We start from the raw sequence: 19,999 nt of genomic DNA on the forward strand, positions 1-19,999 counted from the left end.
ACTGAGCGGTGGATGATAAGACTAGAGTAGAATAAGTAATAATGCCTCGCTACAAAATACCGGCCCTAATCTCTCACACGCAGTACTTCATGCTTTCACTTTGTGCTGCAGCCACATCTTTCCTGCCATGGGTTCTTCATTTGCTGTCATCACCCTGCTTTGCGTTGATCTAGTTTTCTCTTTTTTTTCTTCCTTATTCACCAGGACATTGGCCTAAATAATGCTACATGCTACTTTGAATTTGCAGGCGTGAATCCTGGGTGAAATTTTGTAGGAACCCATGCCTGCTAGATAAGACGCCGGCACAACTACGGTCGAGAGTAGTGTGCTCACTGCACTTTCATGAATCAGCATTCCTGCGGCCCGGTTTACTTCGTCACGACGCAGAGCCTACAATATCTCCTGTTATCAGTAAGCAAATCGCCAAGCCGTCTTTCGCGCGACAATAGGCATGCCTGCACTATAGTCGTTCGTAAAACAGTGCTTATCTTTAATAGAACACGGGGAATGCATGGACAGAATTGATCTAATGCATTCCTTGGTATAAAATCAACGTATATTTTACTACACCTTTATGGCAGGCACCCGATCTGACACCCATGGCGACAGGTGTGGTGAGGTTGGTCAAAATCATCTCCAGCCTTCCAAAATTGAAGGTGACTTTCATTTTAACATTACACGTAGTTGCATATGGCATAAATAAATTGTCCACATTACGTTTGCAGAGTCCAACTTGTCAGGCCACGTGAGCTCGTTCATCTCAGATGGTGTCTCGCCAATGGGCTGCCAACCAACCACCGTGAAGAAATCACCTAGTGTAGGAGGTAATTCCTTGCCTGTTTATGTTAAGGACAGATATAAGGAGCGAAGACACGACTGTTCCCTTAGTACCCGAAAAAAAACTGCAGGGTGGAGCACAGTAAGGGACCAATGTGATCACACGTACGCCTGTCCTCCACTTGGACGTGCAGCCTCTCCGCAGGAAGTCCCACGTAATTCCTGGCGCAATGTGCTTTCTGTGGCACTCTCATCACTTCTTTCTTCCTTTTTTTTCTTTCATTTTTTTTGATGCGTGTTTGACACACTGAAATGCACCATATTATGTCCCTCATTCGCAGCACACCGTGGCTACATGCAATTGGAGGAGGCTGTTCCTGCACAAGATGGCAGTGGTGACGCCGCTCCCCAGGTGCCATCGGTTCTTGAGCCAACATCCTACCGGCTTGCTGAAAGCAGCGCCTCGGTGAAGGAGTTCTCTCGCGTAGAGGGTAACCTTGCCTTTTTATGTTAAGGACACATATAAGGAGCGAAGACACCATTGTTCCCCAACAATAGGTTCCCTAAACAAAATTGCAGGGTGGAGCACAGTAAGGGACCACTGTGATCACACGTACATCTGTTCTTCACTTAGAGGCGCAGCACCTCCGCAGGAAGTCGCTGGTAACTCCTGGCGGAATGTGGTCTCTGCGCCGCTCTCGTCACTTCTTTTCTCTTTTGTTATCTCTCCAGGTTGGACAAGCTAAAATGCCCCATATTTTCTCCCTCCTCCGCAGAAAATGAGGATTACATGCAGTTGGAGGGGGCTGTTCTTGCACAAGAGGCCAGTGGTGACGCGGCTCCCCAGGTTCCGTCGGTTGCACAGACTTCTCGAAAATGCTGTCACTGGCACAGCTGCTGAGGCTTTCCGCAAATGTAAGTATATTTACATCGTGTAAAATCATATTGGGCGCCAACGCGCCCTTTAAATTTTATAAAAGTGTAAGGTAAAAGCAAAAGTAGAAATTTGCTTACGAATGACATCACCCAGTTAGGATTACAAGACATCTGTTGTTGCGGTTGCCTGCTATCGGCTGTTTGTCTTGAGCTCCCTTAATTATTATACTGGTAAAGTATTACAAAAATGCTTAAAAAATCTATAGCGCTGCACATGAAGTCGCTTACGATATGAAAGCAATTGATAGTCATCCAGAAAAACAATTCTCTCGCAGACTTATCTAAGACTAAAGATGTAAAAACAGAAAAGATATTTCTGTTATGCTTTTTGTGCTCGCCAAAGAGGGCGGGCATTAAAATAAGGTCATGTTTCACTGCTTTGTTAAGTATTTCTCTATCTTCAAACAATAACTTTTATTTGGTCTCACTGTGCTGAGCACTGATTCATACAACATGAAGTGTGCAGCAGACATGTCTGCTTACGCGCCAAGAATGACTTGCCAAGCGGGCCCCCTGTCCTCAAATACGCAGAAACATTCGCACAAGTTCATTCAACGATGTAAAAGTCAGCCGGGGCTGCAGTAATCAGCATTCCTTAGCGTTACACAAATAGCCCTCGTAAAAAGCTAAATACAATCTGGTCATGCCTCAAAGCTCAGAACTATGTAAAAATTAGCCAGTATCACATGCTCATCTTAACGGTTTCTAATATACATTGAATATCTATGAAGCAAACTTTTTGAAAAACCCACATCTTTCCACACCCACAGCGCCCTGCATCAGTGAGTCCGAGGCTCGGAGAAAAACCAAGGAGCTCAAGAAAAAACTGTGGAAACAGCGGGATTTTAACCGGAGGCTGCAAAGAAGACTGCAGAGGAAGCGTCAAGCCTTAACGATTGAAGAAATCGTCCGGAGCGTCCGCTTACACGTGTCTCCACCTGTTGCTGCACTCCTGGAGGCTATACTGAGGATGAAGAATGTGAGCCGGTTCGGTCGCCGATGGTCAAGCCAGAACAAATCCTTTGCCTTAGGGCTCTACTTTCATAGTCCTAAGGGTTATAGGTATTGCAGGCGACTTCTCAGGCTGCCATCAGTGCGATCCTTGCAGTTAAGGCTTCAGCGTGTGCCACTAAGGGTTGGGTTTTTCCCGGAAATCTTCGACCTTATAAAGAGACGAGCGGCTACCTTTTCCATGAGTGACAGAGCCTGTTGCATTGTTTTCGATGAAATGCATATTAAAAAAGAACTTTCATACAACCCCTCGCATGACAGGTTTGAAGGTCTGGAAGAGTATAACGGTTTTCAAGGCAATAACCTCTGCAACAAGGCTCTTGTCTTCATGGCAAAAGGTATCCGAACGCCATTGAAACAACCTCTTGGTTATTTTTTTGCCTATCGAGGAACACCCGCAAGCATTTTGAAAGACCTGCTTTTGCAATGCTGCAAGTTCCTTGTGGACGCTGGCTTGCAACCAGTAGCGGTAGTCTGACCAGGGAAGCCAGAACGTGTCCCTTTTTGCAAGCCTAGTCACCACCGAAGAGCCGTATACAGACATAGACGGAAGGAGGCTCTTTTTCTTTTCGATGCTCCGCACTTACTTAAATGCCTCCGAAACATGCTATTTAAGTATGATTTCAGAATAGGTGATCACCTTGTGAAGAGCAGTTACATTAGGCAGGCGTATGAAAAGGACCGCACGCATGAGATTCGTTCGATACCAAGGCTGAACGACAGACATTTTAACCTAACCTTTGCATCAAAGATATCTGTAAAATTGGCTGCACAAGTTTTCAGCAACCACTGTGCTGCAGCAATGTACACCTTGGTGACTTTTCAGCAGCTGCCCGCTGAAGCAATTCATACTGCACGATTTGTAGAAAGGATAGATCGTTTGTTTGACTGCCTGAACAATTCACAGAGAGCGGCAAAGACACCTTATGCATCTGCGATGTGCAATGTCTCTGTCCATAGATAGTTTCTTACGGAATGCATTGCAGTATTGCAGGTCCCAAACGACGATTTAGAAAACAGGTCCCGCAGAAATAACTTGCTTATATTCGGCCTTGCCGAGAGCTCCCGCGAATCTTCAGAGGAGGTACTGGAAACGGTAACTGAACTGATTAAATCGAAACTAGAAATTAACTGCAGCGATATTGAACGCTGTCATAGGGTGGGAGTGCGTTGTGGGTCCGGCGGCAGCATGGAATGCACTCGCTTCAAAATATTATGCTCTGCTTTGCAGATTGCTGCATGCACCGGAATCTTCTGCGTTCTGGACGGCCGATCTTATTCAAGCCATCTCGATAGCCTACCTTCCTGGCCGGTCAGCGGATGCTTTATCAACGCCTCGTGCGACGAAGTTGCTTGCAGGGATACTGCGAAGAAACCTGATTTCCATCATATCTGCTGGCCTGTCAATGCGTGGTCGAACTGCGCGTGGCACGGTACCAGGACAATTGCGAGCACATCGGAGCCTATAAAAGCATCGCATCGTGTGCTACTCTTCAGTGGGTCCGGCGGCAGCATGGAATGCACTCGCTTCAAAATATTATGCTCTGCTTTGCAGGTAAGCTTAAAGTACAATTTCAAGAGCTATAGAAGTGACAATCGTTTTCTATTGCTGCTGCCGGACCCCCCTTGCAGTCCTCATGAATGTGTTTCCTTCGCTCACGAATTCCTTAAGGATGCTGCTGCTATTGTGCGGTGATGTGGAAACTAACCCTGGCCCCGACATTGAAAAAAATGTTGTTCGAATTACTCTCAGGACAAACAAAAATTAGCCAAGAGCTAGCGGGTCTTTCCTCTAGGGTAGCATCCTTTGAAGAGCGGTTAACTGGTATAGAGCAGTCTATTGGACCAATTGCTGATGTTGCATCGCGCGTATCTGAGCTTGAAAAGGCTGTAACTGATCTTCGAGAGATCGTTAAAAAATTGGATCGCAAAAACGACGATTTAGAAAACAGGTCCCGCAGAAATAACTTGCTTATATTCGGCCTTGCCGAGAGCTCCCGCGAATCTTCAGAGGAGGTACTGGAAACGGTAACTGAACTGATTAAATCGAAACTAGAAATTAACTGCAGCGATATTGAACGCTGTCATAGGGTGGGAGTGCGTAAGAGCAATAATCCAAGACCTGTAATTATTAAGTTGCTGGATTTTAGAACTAAGGTCGCTATATTAAGTAATGCAAGAAAGTTGAAGGGCACAAAAGTATATATAAATGAAGACTTCTCTGTTCGCGTGCGGCAGGTGCGCAGGGAGCTGTGGCAGAATTCAGCTGAGATAAGGAAAAATGCGCAACGAGTCCGGCTGCACTACGATCATCTGTTGGTAGACAATGTTCGGTATACTTGGGATGATAGCAAAAAAGCTATCGTTCGAGAAAGCCGTCGGTTGACCGCTACAGACAATGATTGACGGTCTCGAGCGCAAAACTTCACTCTTTTGAATTTAAATGCACGTAGCCTCGTTAATAAAATTGAAAACTTTCACTGGCTTATTGAATGTTACATTCCTTCAGTTATCTGTGTGACCGAGACTTGGCTAAACGAATCCATTCTTGATCATGAATTCTTGCCTCCTGGTTACACGGTTCTAAGAAAAGACAGGCCTTATGGCCGTGGTGGCGGAGTAGCACTTTTTATTAAAAGTGGTATTGAATTCTCTTTACTACCTCAACTTTCAAATGTTCAATCAATATGGTGTAAACTAAAACTTGATGGTCTCGCTATTGTTATCGGTGCTATCTACCGCCCCCCAAACTCCGCCCCTGACATTTTTTCGACCATTAGTGATTATATTGTCGGACAAAAGCTTAACTGTTCTAAACTGGTACTAACCGGTGACTTTAATACACCCGCTATAGATTGGAAGTCGTTATCATCAACTGGCCGTGATAGGATAATTTGTGATTCGTTAATTGAAATGTCAGTAGCTTTTGATCTATCGCAGCTGGTTGATGATACAACGCGCGAAGATTCTGTCTTAGATCTTGTTTTTGTCAATGATGAATTGGTAAAGAATGGATATCAGTGCCGTGTTGTTGACGGAATTTCCGACCATAAGGCTGTTCTTGTTCACCTAAATGTTGCTTGTGTGCCAGTACGACCAACGTTTAAAACTGTCCTTAATTTTGAGCGTGCGGACGACACTTCTATTTTGGCCAAACTTGCATCACGTTTTGATGATTTTGTGTCTTGTAGTGAACATTACAGTGTTGATATATTGACTAACCAATTTTATACTATAGTTAACGAGTGTATAGCGCAATTTGTTCCTCAAAAGAGTATAAAACGTCATGCTACACACCCATGGTATACCAGACCAATTATACAGCTCAAACGGCGCATTAAGCGCCTGCGAAAACGACGGAATGCACACAACAATGGTGAGGAGTCCCTAACTAAATTACTCAAATCTGAACTAAAAGCCAAGATGAGTGAAGCTAGAAAGTTTTATTTTAATACCACATTATCCTCTTTTATGAAAAGTAATCCACTTAAGTTTTGGAAAACCATCAACCCTGCTACCGCCTGCCCGTCATCCTTCGTAATAAATGATGTATCCTGTTCGGACCCTTCGACAATCTCGGAGGCGTTTAATGGCTATTTCAAATCTGTGTTTGGAGATGACAATGGTGCCACTCCCGACATTGGTATTATCCAGGAAATGGCTCCGTTTACAAAAATTGAAATTAGTTATACTGGCATTTATAACCTTCTCTTGAACATCGACACTACTAAAGGTGCCGGACCGGATGGTATACCAAACACGTTTTTTGAAGCGCTATGCAGAATGGAATGCTCATTATCTAACCATAATTTTTTGTAAATCGTTAGAGACGTGTACTGTGCCGGCCATTTGGAAAATCGCCCATGTAATTCCTGTGTTTAAATCGGGTAATAAGCAACTCATTTCCAACTATAGGCCTATCTCATTAACGTGTACCTGTTGCAAACTCTTAGAGCACATAATTCACAATCATGTTCTTCAGTATTTCACTACTAATAACATATTGTCGCGGAGTCAACATGGTTTCCGCTCTGGTTTTTCTACAACTACTCAACTCATTGAATTCACTCATGATATCGCTTCGGCTCTAAACAATCGAGGTCAGGTAGATGCCATATTCATAGATTATAGAAAAGCGTTTGACATGGTGTGCCACAGAAAACTTCTTTTTAGGCTCAGTAAAATTATTAACGATGAAAAAATACTCGGCTGGATAACTGATTGGCTACATTCAAGGTCTCAATATGTTACTTTTAATCATGCACAGTCATCGTCGGCCACAGTCACTTCCGGGATACCGCAGGGCTCGGTCCTTGGGCCCCTGTTGTTCATAATTTACATTAATGATATCACACAGGTCATTAGGGACACACCAGTGAAACGGCGATTGTACGCTGACGACTGCGTGCTCTATACCAGAGTAACTAACAGACAAGATAAAGAGGTTCTTAACAATGTATTTTCGTCCTTTTGTGGTTGGAGCAACGCGTGGCAAATGAGCATTAATTACCAAAAAACTGTACAAATGACTTTCACTAATAAAAACCGGCCATTAAGTTTCAGTTATAGTTGCAATGGGCACTACCTAAATTCTGTGAATACCTTCAAATATCTTGGAGTTACCTTCACTCAAAACCTAAAATGGCACCTTCATATTGAAACAATCTGCGCTAGGGCTCTTAGGAAACTGGGATATTTAAAGCGAACCCTCAAGTGCTCTACTAAGGACTGCAAATTAACAGCTGATAAATCCCTCGTCAGACCATTACTAGAGTACGCCTCAGTAGTATGGGCACCTTACACTGCACGTGACATTAGTAAGCTTGAAGCCATACAAAAGAAAGCAATACGGTTCATTTATCGCCGATATGACCGCAACTTTTCTCCCTCATCTCACGCATGCGCACTATCGATAGAACCCTTGGCTCATCGACGCACACTTGAACGTATCACTTTGCTACATAAGATTGTACACGGCCAAAGTTCCATTCAAGCACCGATTTCCTTTAGTCATTCCACTGGACGTGCGACGCGGCGTTCCCACCCACTTAATATTGTTCCTTTCCAGTCTTTTGTAAATTGTTTTAAGTATTCTTTTTTTCCAGGCGTTGTTGAAATTTGGAACAACCTAGCTGGTTCCTTGCGGGAAAAATCTAATGAAGAGTTTTTGAAAGAATTGTATAACCACAGTTTCTAATTACGTTTTCATTGTATGTTGTTTTGATCTTGTGTCTGATGTATCCACTCCTGCTATGTCTCGTGTATCGAGACAGCAGTATCTGTAAATAAAAAAAAATAAAAAAAAATTTGAAAACATGCGAGTAGTGGGTTGTCCGAGGCAGCCGCCTTGTATACGCGGGTTTTGTTTAACCATGCGGTCTCTTTTGATGCTCTATGATCATCTCACAATGAATTATGGATTTTCTTATGTTCTCGCCAGGCGATTAAACCAGGACGCACTTGAAAACAGCTTTTCGACGATAAGGTCCAAATCAGGTGCGAACACCAACACTACAGCTCGTCAGTTTCAGGCCGCTTTCAGGCATCTTTTGATCAATAACCTGTTCAAGTTGTCTGAAAACTCTAACTGCGCCGAGGACATGACAACAGTCTTGGCAACTCTTCCTGTCGGCATTTCGGCACTGTTTCCGGCTCTTGGTATCGGAAGCACAGTCTCGCTTAGCATGACAGATGATTCTTTCTCGGACGAACTTTCGGACATACAGCAAAATAACTTAGTTTATTTTGCCGGCTGGTTAGCGGCGAAATTTTTGCGGTCCCATTCGTGCGTAAGAGAACCCAGAAATGTAGCCTGAAGGTAGAATATGCGTCATTTAGTGAGGCCAACCAAGTGCTACTATATTTGAGCGTAAAAGGTACTGCGGAATCTGACTTTGGAAGTATCTGAGTTCCTTCCCCTCCATTCGTGTCTTTTGTTGAAGGCTGCGAAAATGTTTTTCAGGAAGCCATCGGTAGCTTTTTCTCCATGGAGAGAGTAAGACATACGTTGTGTACGCGTCTTCATGAGAAGGTTGAAAAGACACTCACCGTTTGTGAAGAGGACGTTTATTATGCCTTGTTTTGCCTCTTTGCCTGAATCAGGTTGCATTGGTTTGCACGAAAAAGAAATGTTGAATTTCAATGTGCACAAACGAAGCGTCAAGCTAAGCAACAAGTGCAAAGGCTGAACAGTTGAGATTTCTCAGGGTATATTCCAGGCGGTGAGCAAGGTGGTGAGTCTCCTCACAAAGAAGGCAAACTTATTTCAAGAAAAAAAAGTTTGGTGCATAATTCGAAGGCGTAAAATGGGAGAACGCCATATCTGGCACTATATTATGAGCAGTAAACTGTATACACTTTCCATGCTTTCTCTAAAAGATACAACTTCCTTTAATGTCGACGTCCATGTGCTATGGTTTGTGGAGGTGGCCCTTCACGGTGGTGAAGTAGAGCGACACAGCTTGTTTCTTCTTTCTTATCCTGGATTATCCTTCTTAGCGCTGACCTCGTGGCCTCATGCAATTATAGCTCGCCAGGTAGCATTCTTTTGTGGCATTTGGGCGCAGTAAGGCTTGCACTGTTTCGTGCGGTACTGCTTGCAATAAACATTCGCAGATGCACCAGTAGCGATCTCCTCTTGTGAAAAAGAAGAAATTTTAATTAATGTGTAGGTGGAGTTCCCCAGTAGTAAAGGAGGGATACATGGCAATTCCTTCCTCTTCGTTTCTGTCCTGCCTTCCAATTTTACCATGGTCTTTATTTAGGTTACAAATTTCAACTCAGCCTCGGTTTATAGATGAGTGGCAAGGCGTGACGTGATGTTGTCATAGTGCCGTGACCGCCACTTAGCATCGGCGGACTAAGTGAGGAGTAAAACCTCCGGCTGCTACATTATGAAACACGATTTCCAGTTCACTCGGGTCATTGTGCATTTGATGTTATAACTTTTTTGCAAAGCACTTTTGGATTTTCGCTATGGAAGCCGGCGGATATCAAAACTACTACGGGAGTGAGTCTATACACCTCTCTGCACAATATAGTCTTTTTTTTCTGGTACACGCTCCTTATTTTAGATTCCCATTAGGACATGTTTCATTTGATGATTGATTGACTGATTGGCGACTGACTAAGTGTCGGCAATTCTGTCGCCCTCTTTTTTATAAAGGCATATAAGTGTCAGTAATCAGACAAAAAACGGCGTAACTTGCTAATAGCAACCACTCGGCTGCTTATTTCGTCGGGACTCTTGTTCTTCCGCCTTAAATGTCGGTGTGTACCAGCCTTGTCATTTTCCATTACAACATCCTTAGATGCAATTTAGATGCAACTGTATGCATAACAATGGATAGGCAAATATGTGCTGGCGCGTTCACGTGCTTCTTTTCCTGCGATCCTGAAACAAAGGCGGAATATTGGGTAATGCTTTTAAGGTGTTGAAAACACATTGCTTTGTTTTGAAACCCTGTAAAATTCACCATACTAACAGAAATAATGTCCATACTAGATGTCAATTCAACTCGTTCTAACCTGTATACCTGCCGATCAAAAATTTTAAAAGGGTATGTTACTAGCAGATGGACAAGCGGAAGGTAGATTTTTATTTTTGAGACATGGACCCTTGTGTGTGTATATTTTGGTTGAGTTAATTTTCGAGGCATTTTCTCTTGTTTTAAAGCAGTTGTTATTGAGACGTTGATTGTGCATGTTGCTATGGGCAAGTCTAATTTATCAGCGCGTGATGTACGTAGTGTAGACGCACTTTTTCTACTTATTGCCACAGTCGGTGCTGACTGTACAGTGTATTAAAATTGTGTTATGAATTTCAGTGAATAAAATTGAAATGTTGTCATAATCTTGCGCATGAATACGCGTTATTTTCGCTTCTTAGAATTCAAGCCCACAAGCCACACAAGCAATGTACACCTTAAGACACCTGCGTATCTGCGAAACATAAACTAAACAGCGCTATAAATATTAGATACGCTGCTGAGGCTAAGGATGAAATCTCCTAGTAAAACCAAGGCGAATTAAACAGCTGTATGCCTAAACACCACTGTCGAGTCATGAGTCTATATTAATTTAGTCATTAAAGATGGAAAGCTGACATTGACTTGAAGCGGACTCAAGGTGCGGACTCACCAAGGACTTGCGCCGGTTGGCAATCGGCGCGATTCCTTGGTTGTGGCAGGCCTACGAACTGTTTTGAGGTCAATTTTCGCGCCAGTGCCAGCAGTATGACGTCACTATTGTACCAGACATTGCGTCGCATCCGCTTTATTTTTTGTTCCGCCGGAAGTGTTCCCACCACATACAGATGGCGCCAAGCCCCATGAGCTGCTGAAGAACCGCCATGTTTTGAACGAATGGGCTTCTATTGAAGCTTCGCTACCAGTTCACATATACTTTGGCCACAGGTCAATGACGCGCCAAATACATGCGTCATCCGCCAGACACTCCCCCGAAGCCAGCGAGGATGGCTGCGCGCGTGTTTGAGCGCTCGCGCGCGGCGACCCGTCTGTCTCATTCTTTTTTTTCTTTTTTAAATGTAACCTGGTTTATTGGGCTCTCGGCGTATTCTTGCGTTCCTTCTGCACTGGGACAAGACACCACTGCACTATTGGACTACGGCAAGGGGAGAAGAAATCTTGTTTCACAGTCTACGACGCAATTAGGCTTACCGCACGGGACCGAGACTTAAGACGCAGTTTGCGAAAAACAGCTCGGCCATCCTGGCGCAGGTAATTTGAGTAAATGAATCATGCTGAGACATGTTTCCGACGCTTCCTAGGGGACTATTGTAACTTATTTCGGTTTTTGAGCCACACTCGCCGCATGCACAGGGCGCCGTGTCGCAATTAGCGAGAACTCGGCCGTGGTGTGTAGTCTAGTGCATCTTGCTAGGAGAAGTTTGTGCCGCTTTCTCTGACGCCAGACATTACTGAAAAGTAATTTCGTTACTTTCTGGGGTACTTTTGAGGCACGCTGGCAGCACAGCGCGCTGTGACGCAGTTAGCAATAAGCAGATCGGCCGTGGTGATAAAGTTAGTTTGGCGTGAAATGAATCTTAGAGGGACAAGTCTGTGATGTTTTTTGTGGCTCCGCAACAACATATACCTTCTTTCGGTACTCACGCCTGTTGAAAACGCGATGGGCGATTGCCAAGAGTGATAACATGGGGTGTGCTACTGGCGCCGGCAGAACGCGCGAACGACGAACATATCAGAAACTTGTAATTCGAAAATTACGTCTTCTAAAGGACTGAAAAAAGGCATTGCACCCACGCATTTGTCTTGAGTGCCTGTTGCGTCCGTCTCTGTGTATGTCGCGTACCGTTGCGTCGCCCGAGGCCAAGTTTTGGAAACGCGAAGTCGCTCGTGTATTTGTGCTGCCTAAGTGCAGGAAATAATGCCCGGCAATTGGGGAACGCTTGGAAATCAGATGTTTTCATATATGTTTGGGATGAGTCGGGTATTTTCTACGCCGTGTATGTAAATACGAATTGCTTTTGTTTGTAATGCCGCCCATTCACCACTTTCGCACGTTTCGCCTCGCAGTATTCCTATGTCTAAATACCAAAATGACTCATGCTTGTAACATGCTGTTACGTGCTTGCAAATGTAACATGCTTGTGATTAACTTTTTTTTTCAGCTGGTACCGTCCGGTGGAGCTTCATACAGGAACTACTGCCTTACCTGCTGGTGTCACAACGTTGGATGAACGCACAAAAAGCGCGGAACGAGCTTTTATATAGAGCAAAATAAATATTTCCTCATTGCACAAAACGTTTTGCGTCTACTTTGTGAAATTGCGCGTGGAACAGATTCGATGGGACTTTACGAGATCGTTCGCAATCATTTTTACTAAATAATAAACCAATTCTGCACGAAGAGCAAAAAAAAAGGAAAGGGGGGGGGGGGGGGCGGCCGGCGTGCTAGCTTGCGTTCAACATACGCGCGCCCAAAACCGAAACCGGAAGTGATGTAAGTGATCGACACCGACCGCTTGGCACGCTGCAGTCAATTCGCCCGCTGGGCTCTATGGGAGTGTCCCCTCTAGTTGAATTTCTTTCTCTATGCTATTGACACGTATACATGTTTATCTTTCACCGGTGGCCGCTTTCCACCGGCTAACAAATGTTAAACGTTATCGCTCGGCGCAGGACGCGCCTGTGTCGGAGGTTTCCAGAACGTTATCGATGCTTCTTTCCGTTGCCTGTTTTCACCGACGCTTATGTTATCTGATTGTGTGACCGACGCGAATTGTCTAGAACTTTCTGGAAGACACGCGGGCATCAGGGATTAATCTAGAACCTTCGATGACTCAGGTATAAAAGCCGACGCATTTCGCCGCTGATCAGATTTTCGACGATCGCCGACTGTGTTCGCCGCTATCGTTGTGCTTGGAGTGTAGCTTGCTTTTGTGGGCACAGGTTCGCCCAATAAACAACCAGTTTCGTCATACACAGTTTTACGACTGTTTTCTTTGCGTGACATCTGGTGGAGGTGCGGGGTAGCTGGTCATATCTGATGATGTGTGGTGTTTTATGGCGCAAGGGCCAGGTATGGCCAAAGAGCACCATGACAAATGGTAATGTTATCGATGAATTGTGGATGGCGTGGACAATAAATTCCTCAATGTAGATCTGACATGGCTGTAGAAGGGCCTAAAAACTGTCACTGTAAACGGCGTAAAACATGTAAGTGGTAAAATAATGACGCTACCTAGTTAGTGATGTGGGCTATGGCAAATGCGTTTCGTTAAAAACGTATGATGTAAGACATATAACAGTGATACTAGGGCTTGAAGAGAGCCCTTGACTACAAGGGCCGTTAATCACTTGCTAAAATTACCTGGCCAAATGATTTTCAGGGTGTTTACTTCATTTAAAAAGTCTAAAACTGTTTTCAGGTTAAAAAGCGGTTCATGGCTAAGAAAGTACGATGGGTGAAGAGGTATGTTTTCACGATATGCAGAAGGGAAATACCTTTTCCTCCCTGCTTCTATAGCAGGGCACTGAATAAGAACATGGACAACTGTCAGAATATTGCCGCACTTACTACAAATCGGAGGATCATTCCCAGTTAAGAGGTAAGAGTGAGTACTATAAGTGTGTCCTATTCTTAATCGACAAACAAGCACTTCTTTATATCGTGCCGTTTTCCCAGTTATCCAGTTCCCTAGATTTGGTTTTATCATGTGTAACTTATTTAGTACCTGGGTATCCCACTCTCCTTGCTAATGCTTCCTCAGCTTACGGCGTAGAAAATACTTTAGGTCTGTGACAGGGATGGGGATATTTCGGTCTGTATCGCTAAAGGTTACTGACGTAGCATTTTTGTCAGCAGCTTCATTGCCTTTTGTACCTTTGTGGCCAGGTACCCAGCATACGACAATCATTTGGTTGCACATATATGCGGAACACAATAAACTGTAGAGTTCATTAAAAACGGGGTTATTGTGTTTCCGTAGATTGGAGGAGGATCATTCGGAGGATCATTCCCAGTTAAGAGGTAAGAGTGAGTACTATAAGTGTGTCCTATTCTTAATCGACAAACAAGCACTTCTTTATATCGTGCCGTTTTCCCAGTTATCCAGTTCCCTAGATTTGGTTTTATCATGTGTAACTTATTTAGTACCTGGGTATCCCACTCTCCTTGCTAATGCTTCCTCAGCTTACGGCGTAGAAAATACTTTAGGTCTGTGACAGGGATGGGGATATTTCGGTCTGTATCGCTAAAGGTTACTGACGTAGCATTTTTGTCAGCAGCTTCATTGCCTTTTATACCTTTGTGGCCAGGTACCCAGCATACGACAATCATTTGGTTGCACATATATGCGGAACACAATAAACTGTAGAGTTCATTAAAAACGGGGTTATTGTGTTTCCGTAGATTGCTTAGGGCTTTGACCACACTTAATGAGTCTGTGAAGACAATAGCCCTAGCGACGTTTGTGAGCCTTATGTGTTGAATAGCCGAGAGTATAGCATATGCTTCCGCTGTAAAGATAGATGTGTGTGGATTTAGTGCCCCAGATGTATAAAATGAGTCTCCGAGAGCTGCGTAAGAAACGCCAGCAGTGGACTTCGAAGCATCTGTGTAGTATTCTGTGCAGGAGTACTTCTCCTGGAGTTCAAGAAAATGGGAATGTATATGTGCCTCCGGTGCTTGTTTGGATAGTTCTATGAAAGAGATGTCACACTGAATAGTGTGCCATTCCCAAGGCGGTGGAAGAAAGGTAGGGGCCATTAGTACATCCCCTAGAAGTGGGACCTCTGTTTTTTCTGACAGTGCTTCTAACCGGAGAGACAGAGGAGGCCGGTTGGCTGGGCGGTTACGGAACAGCCTGACAGTGGACATGTCGCGAATGGTAGAATGACATGGATGTTGGATGTCTGATCTAACTTTCAGGGCGTAGGAGAGACTTAAATATGTCCTTTGGAGATCGAGAGACCACTCATTGGACTCAACGTACAGGCTTTCAACAGGACTAGTCCTGAAGGCACCTGTAGCAATACGGATACCCAAGTGGTGCACAGAATCTAGCATCTTCAAAGCACTAGGCGTAGCAGAGTTATAGACTATAGCAAGGCGCGACCGTACGAGACTTTTGTACAAGTTTAAGAGGCACCTCCTGTCACTTCCACAAGATGTACGGAACAAGATCTTCAATAGATTCATTGTCTTCAGGCACTTCGCTTTCAGATACTTCAAGTGGGGGATAGATGTTAATTTAGAGTCTAAAATGAGGCCTAAAAATTTATGTTCGTGGCTCACAGGTAGCTGTTGTGGATTAAGATAAATAGTGGGGTCAGGTACTATACCTCGCTTGTTCGAGAAGAGAACACACGTGCTTTTTAGTGGGTTTAGTTTAAATCCATTCTCGTCAGCCCACTTAGATAATTTGTTTAGCCCAAGCTGTACATGTCGCTCGGAGATAGAAATGCTACATGATTTGAAACCTATTTGTACGTCATCCACATATACATAATAAAACATTGTACGTGGTATGACAGTTTGGAGCGAGTTCATTTTGACAATAAATAATGTACAGCTCAGCACACCACCTTGTGGTACACCAGCTTCCTGTGTGAATTGTGGAGACAGGACGTTAGCAACTCTGACACGGAAAGTGCGATCAGAGAGGTAGCTCTGAATCACATTTATTAAGTTGCCTCGGATTTCCATTCCAGTCAGGTCACGGAAAATTCCAAAACGCCAAGTTGTGTCGTATGCCTTTTCCAAGTCTAAAAATACTGATAAGAAAAACTGTTTGTGTACAAAGGCATCACGGATATTTGTCTCGATGCGGACAAGGTGATCTGTTGTGGATCTACCTTCCCTGAAACCGCACTGTAGGGGATCGAGTATTTTGTTGCTTTCAAGAAAATGGATGAGGCGCCGGTTAATCATTTTCTCAAAGAGTTTGCATATAAAACTTGTCAGGGCTATAGGACTATAGCTGCTGGCTGAGGAAGGGTCCTTGCCTTCTTTGAGAATAGGAATGACGATTGCTTCTTTCCATGCGGACGGAATGTAACCGGCAGAGAACGCGGAATTAAAGAGTAATAGTAGTGTTTTGTGGGTTTCAGGGTTTAGGTGTTTGATCATCTCGTACAAGACTCTATCACTTCCTGGAGCGGACTTGTTGCAACCATTTAGTGCAGCCTGAAATTCCGCCATATTAAATGGACGGTTGTAGGGTTCATTTCCATTACCTTTACGATCCAGAGGCAGTCGCTCCGCTTGTTTCTGATGTCTCAGAAATGTATCTGAGTAGTGGGATGAACTTGAAATCTTTTCAAAATGTGCGCCTATAGAATCAGCTTGGTCAATGAGTGTGTCTCCTTGTGTATTTACTAATGGTAGAGGATGAGTTTCGTGGCCTTTTATTTTATTTACCCTGTTCCAGGCTTTTCTTTCATCTGTACATGAATTAATGCCGGAGATGAATCTCTGTAAGCTTTCCATTTTAGCACGGCGGCGCGTTCTTCTACCTTCCGACTTTATTTTCTTGAAGCTGATTAAGTTCTCGGAAGTTGGAGAGTCACGAAGGTGACTCCAAGCCTTATTTTGATTTTTGCGAGCTTCCTTACACTCCTCATTCCACCAGGGAATACGTCGTTTAAATGGCGATCCGTTCGTTTGAGGGATACAGAGTGACGCAGCGTCAGTTATAATTGCCGTCAAACATGACACTGCATAATCGATAAGTAATGTACAGATGTCATCCCAGGCCACATATGTCAGCTCTCTATATCGTTTCAGTCGGCACCGTCGACTTTCCAACGGGGCAGATGTGGAGAACACTCATCGGCTTTTGTTAATTTTAGGATGATTGGGAAATGGTCACTCCCGTATGAATTTTTGATGACGTTCCACTCTAGGTGTGGCACAAGTGTACTTGATGCGATACTTAAATCTATAGATGAGTATGTTTTGTGCGCCACACTGTAGTATGTTGGCTCTTTTTTATTGAGCAAGCATGCATCCGTGGAGAAAAGAAAATTTTCAATTAAACGCCCTCTTGCATCACAACGAGAATCTCCCCAGAGGTGGTTATGGGCATTTAAATCGCCTAGTATGATGTAAGGTTCAGGAAGTTCTGTTATAAAGCTTTGGAATTCTGTTTTGGAGAGTTGGTAGCTGGGAGGGATGTATAGAGAGCTAATTGTTACTAGTTTATGAAACAGCACAGCTCTGATTGCAACTGCCTCAAGGGTAGTTTGCAGCTTCAGATGCTGGCAGGCGACACCTTTATCTACTAGTATGGCCACACCACCCGAAGAGGCGAGGGCATCGTTGCGGTCTTTGTGACAGATCGCATATTGTCGGAGAAAGTTAGTGTCTGATGAATTAAGATGTGTTTCTTGGACACACAGCACCCTTGGATTGTACTTGTGTAGGAGTTCCTTAATGTCATGTAGATTGTGGAGTAAACCCCTAACATTCCACTGTACTATCTGTGCATCCATTTTATATGTGTTTTGTGCTGTGTGTCTAAGAGAGGCAAATTAGGCTAGCTCACGAGGCCTTTCCAGGCCCCGTGATGGGGGTTTTTCCTTTCTTCCCGGCGCGCTCAAGGGAGCTGCGCCGTTCTTTGGGCGTCTGAGACGCCGGTGTTTTGCTTGTATCCATCACCTCGTCTGAAGTGGTGGATAGTGCCCGCTCAGCGGGCACGTTTGTGTGGGATTCGGGCCTATCTGCACGGGCAGTGGCCCTGGGTCCAGCAGACCCGCGGGTCTGCTGGCCCTCCTTGGCAGGGGGCGGAACAGCACTGGCTGCTCCAGCCAGGGGGGCTGATGGCGTGACCGCCGTCACACCCCGTGTGACTTGGGCGGCCGCCGAATGATGTGAATAATGTGGCGTTGCCCCCCGGCGCGCCACATCGGTGTAGGACGGATTAGACTGGTTGTTTGTCGAGAAACGTTTACGTGCCTCTTGGAATGATAGGTTAAATTTGATTTTGAGTTCGATGATTTGCTTTTCTTTTTTCCACGATGGACATGAACGGGAGTACGCTGGGTGATCTCCATCACAGTTAGCACAGTGGGTGGTGAAAGTGCAGGTATCGGACGAGTGCTCATTTGATGCACATTTTGCACAGGTGGTGCGCCCTCGGCAGCTCTGCGAACCATGCCCAAAACGCTGACACTTGAAGCATCGGCGCGGATTCGGGATGTATGGCCGTACACGGAGTTTGCAGTATCCAGTTTCTATTGAGTCTGGGAGGTTACTAGTTCCAAAGGTTATGATTACATGTTTTGTGGGGATTTGCTTGTCATCGCGCCTGATGGTTATTCTTTGGACCTTTAGTACATTCTGATCTTGCCACCCCTCGAGTAGCTCGCTCTCACTAAGATCGATTAGGTCATTTTCAGAGATGACAACGCGGACAGTGTTCAATGATCTGTGTGGGCCCACTGACACAGGAATGTCTCCAAAGGCAATGAGTTTTGATAATTTGCTGTACTGGGTCTTGTCACGAACTTCAAGAAGAAGGTCGCCGCTTCCCATCTTAGTTACTTTGCAGCCTGGGCCTAGTGATTCTGTCAAAGATCTTGAGACAACAAAAGGAGATATTGTGCGGACTGTCTTGGTTTCGTGCTGACTGTGAATGACATGATACTTTGGGAAGATTTCTTTTGGCTGCATGAAGAAATGAAAGGTTTCATCGGTGCGCCCCCTCTTGAGGGAGCGATCAGGGAGTGAAGGGAAATTGGATTCCATGAAAAAATAGCTATATTCGGCAGGGATGGCCGCCACCCACCATGGAGCCCAACTAGGGGACGACACAGGACAAACGATTCAGTTCTGTGCACGCCAACGGTGCATCCCCACTATAACCAAATACCTATACCCAAGGCTGGATATAATGCACAAGGTTAACCCTTGCTGCCCATGAAGTCGGAAGTAAAAGGAAATAAAGAGAGGACAGGAAAGATTGAAAGTAAGAGAAAAAGACGAAGATTGTAGAAAAGGACAGGAAAGGGCAACTACCGATTTCCCCCGGGTGGGTCAGTCCGGGGGTGCCGTCTACGCGAAGCAGAGGCCAAAGAGGTGTGTTGCCTCCACCGAGGGGCCATAAAGGTCCATAACCCCGGTATTGACTCAACCCCCAGGATCCCCTTTTCCCCGGACATGGCTAAGCCGCGTACGGCTACACGCGGAGGGTCCGACCCTCATGTGCTCGGGTACGTGGTGTCGCAACTCACCAACCGCCTGCTTGCGCAGACGCCCCTGCGGGGGTGAATGAGATCTGTTGGATAGGAGAAGGCTTATGCTGCCTTGAAAATTTCACACTGCACGGTTGTGATACAACCTTGTCATTATGCAAGAAAATTTTTGCACAGACCTTCAACACAATATTGTCAGTGACAAAAGAATCACTGCTTCCTACTACTGCTAGAGAGGATCTTTGTAAATAAATCCACTGGCCACTCACTCGATAGCAGGGAACAGGACACACAGCCCATGTGTGGCAAAACTGTCTTGGAGTAAAAAACAGGTCTCGCCCTTACACTTAAAATTTACTTGCACGTGAGTTACTGTTTTTATTTATGGACATGATATTAAACTTTCCATGTAAAAATTTAAAATTTCATTACATCATGTAACGTTCAAAAATAACTCGCAGGCTGTAAGAGACATTGTAGTAGGTGGCTCCAGATTAATATGGGCCACCTCGGGTTCTTTAAATAGTATGCATCCAAAGCACCACAAGCATCGCCGCAAGCATTATTACACTTCTATTAGAATGCGGCCGTTGTGACCA

General features: G+C 44.7%; 1 protein-coding gene and 1 pseudogene across 6 annotated transcripts in view; one reads left to right on the top strand and one right to left on the bottom strand.

The window, feature by feature from the left end:
• LOC119455262 (DNA topoisomerase 3-alpha-like) overlaps positions 1 to 19,999 on the bottom strand; it is a 136,673-nt gene that overhangs the window by 68,030 nt on the left and 48,644 nt on the right. The window lies entirely within an intron of this gene.
• LOC119435948 (uncharacterized) lies at positions 3,329 to 8,920 on the top strand (annotated as a pseudogene).

The sequence above is a fragment of the Dermacentor silvarum genome, chromosome 1 (assembly GCF_013339745.2).
Source record: "Dermacentor silvarum isolate Dsil-2018 chromosome 1, BIME_Dsil_1.4, whole genome shotgun sequence".
In the NCBI taxonomy this organism is placed as follows: domain Eukaryota; kingdom Metazoa; phylum Arthropoda; class Arachnida; order Ixodida; family Ixodidae; genus Dermacentor; species Dermacentor silvarum.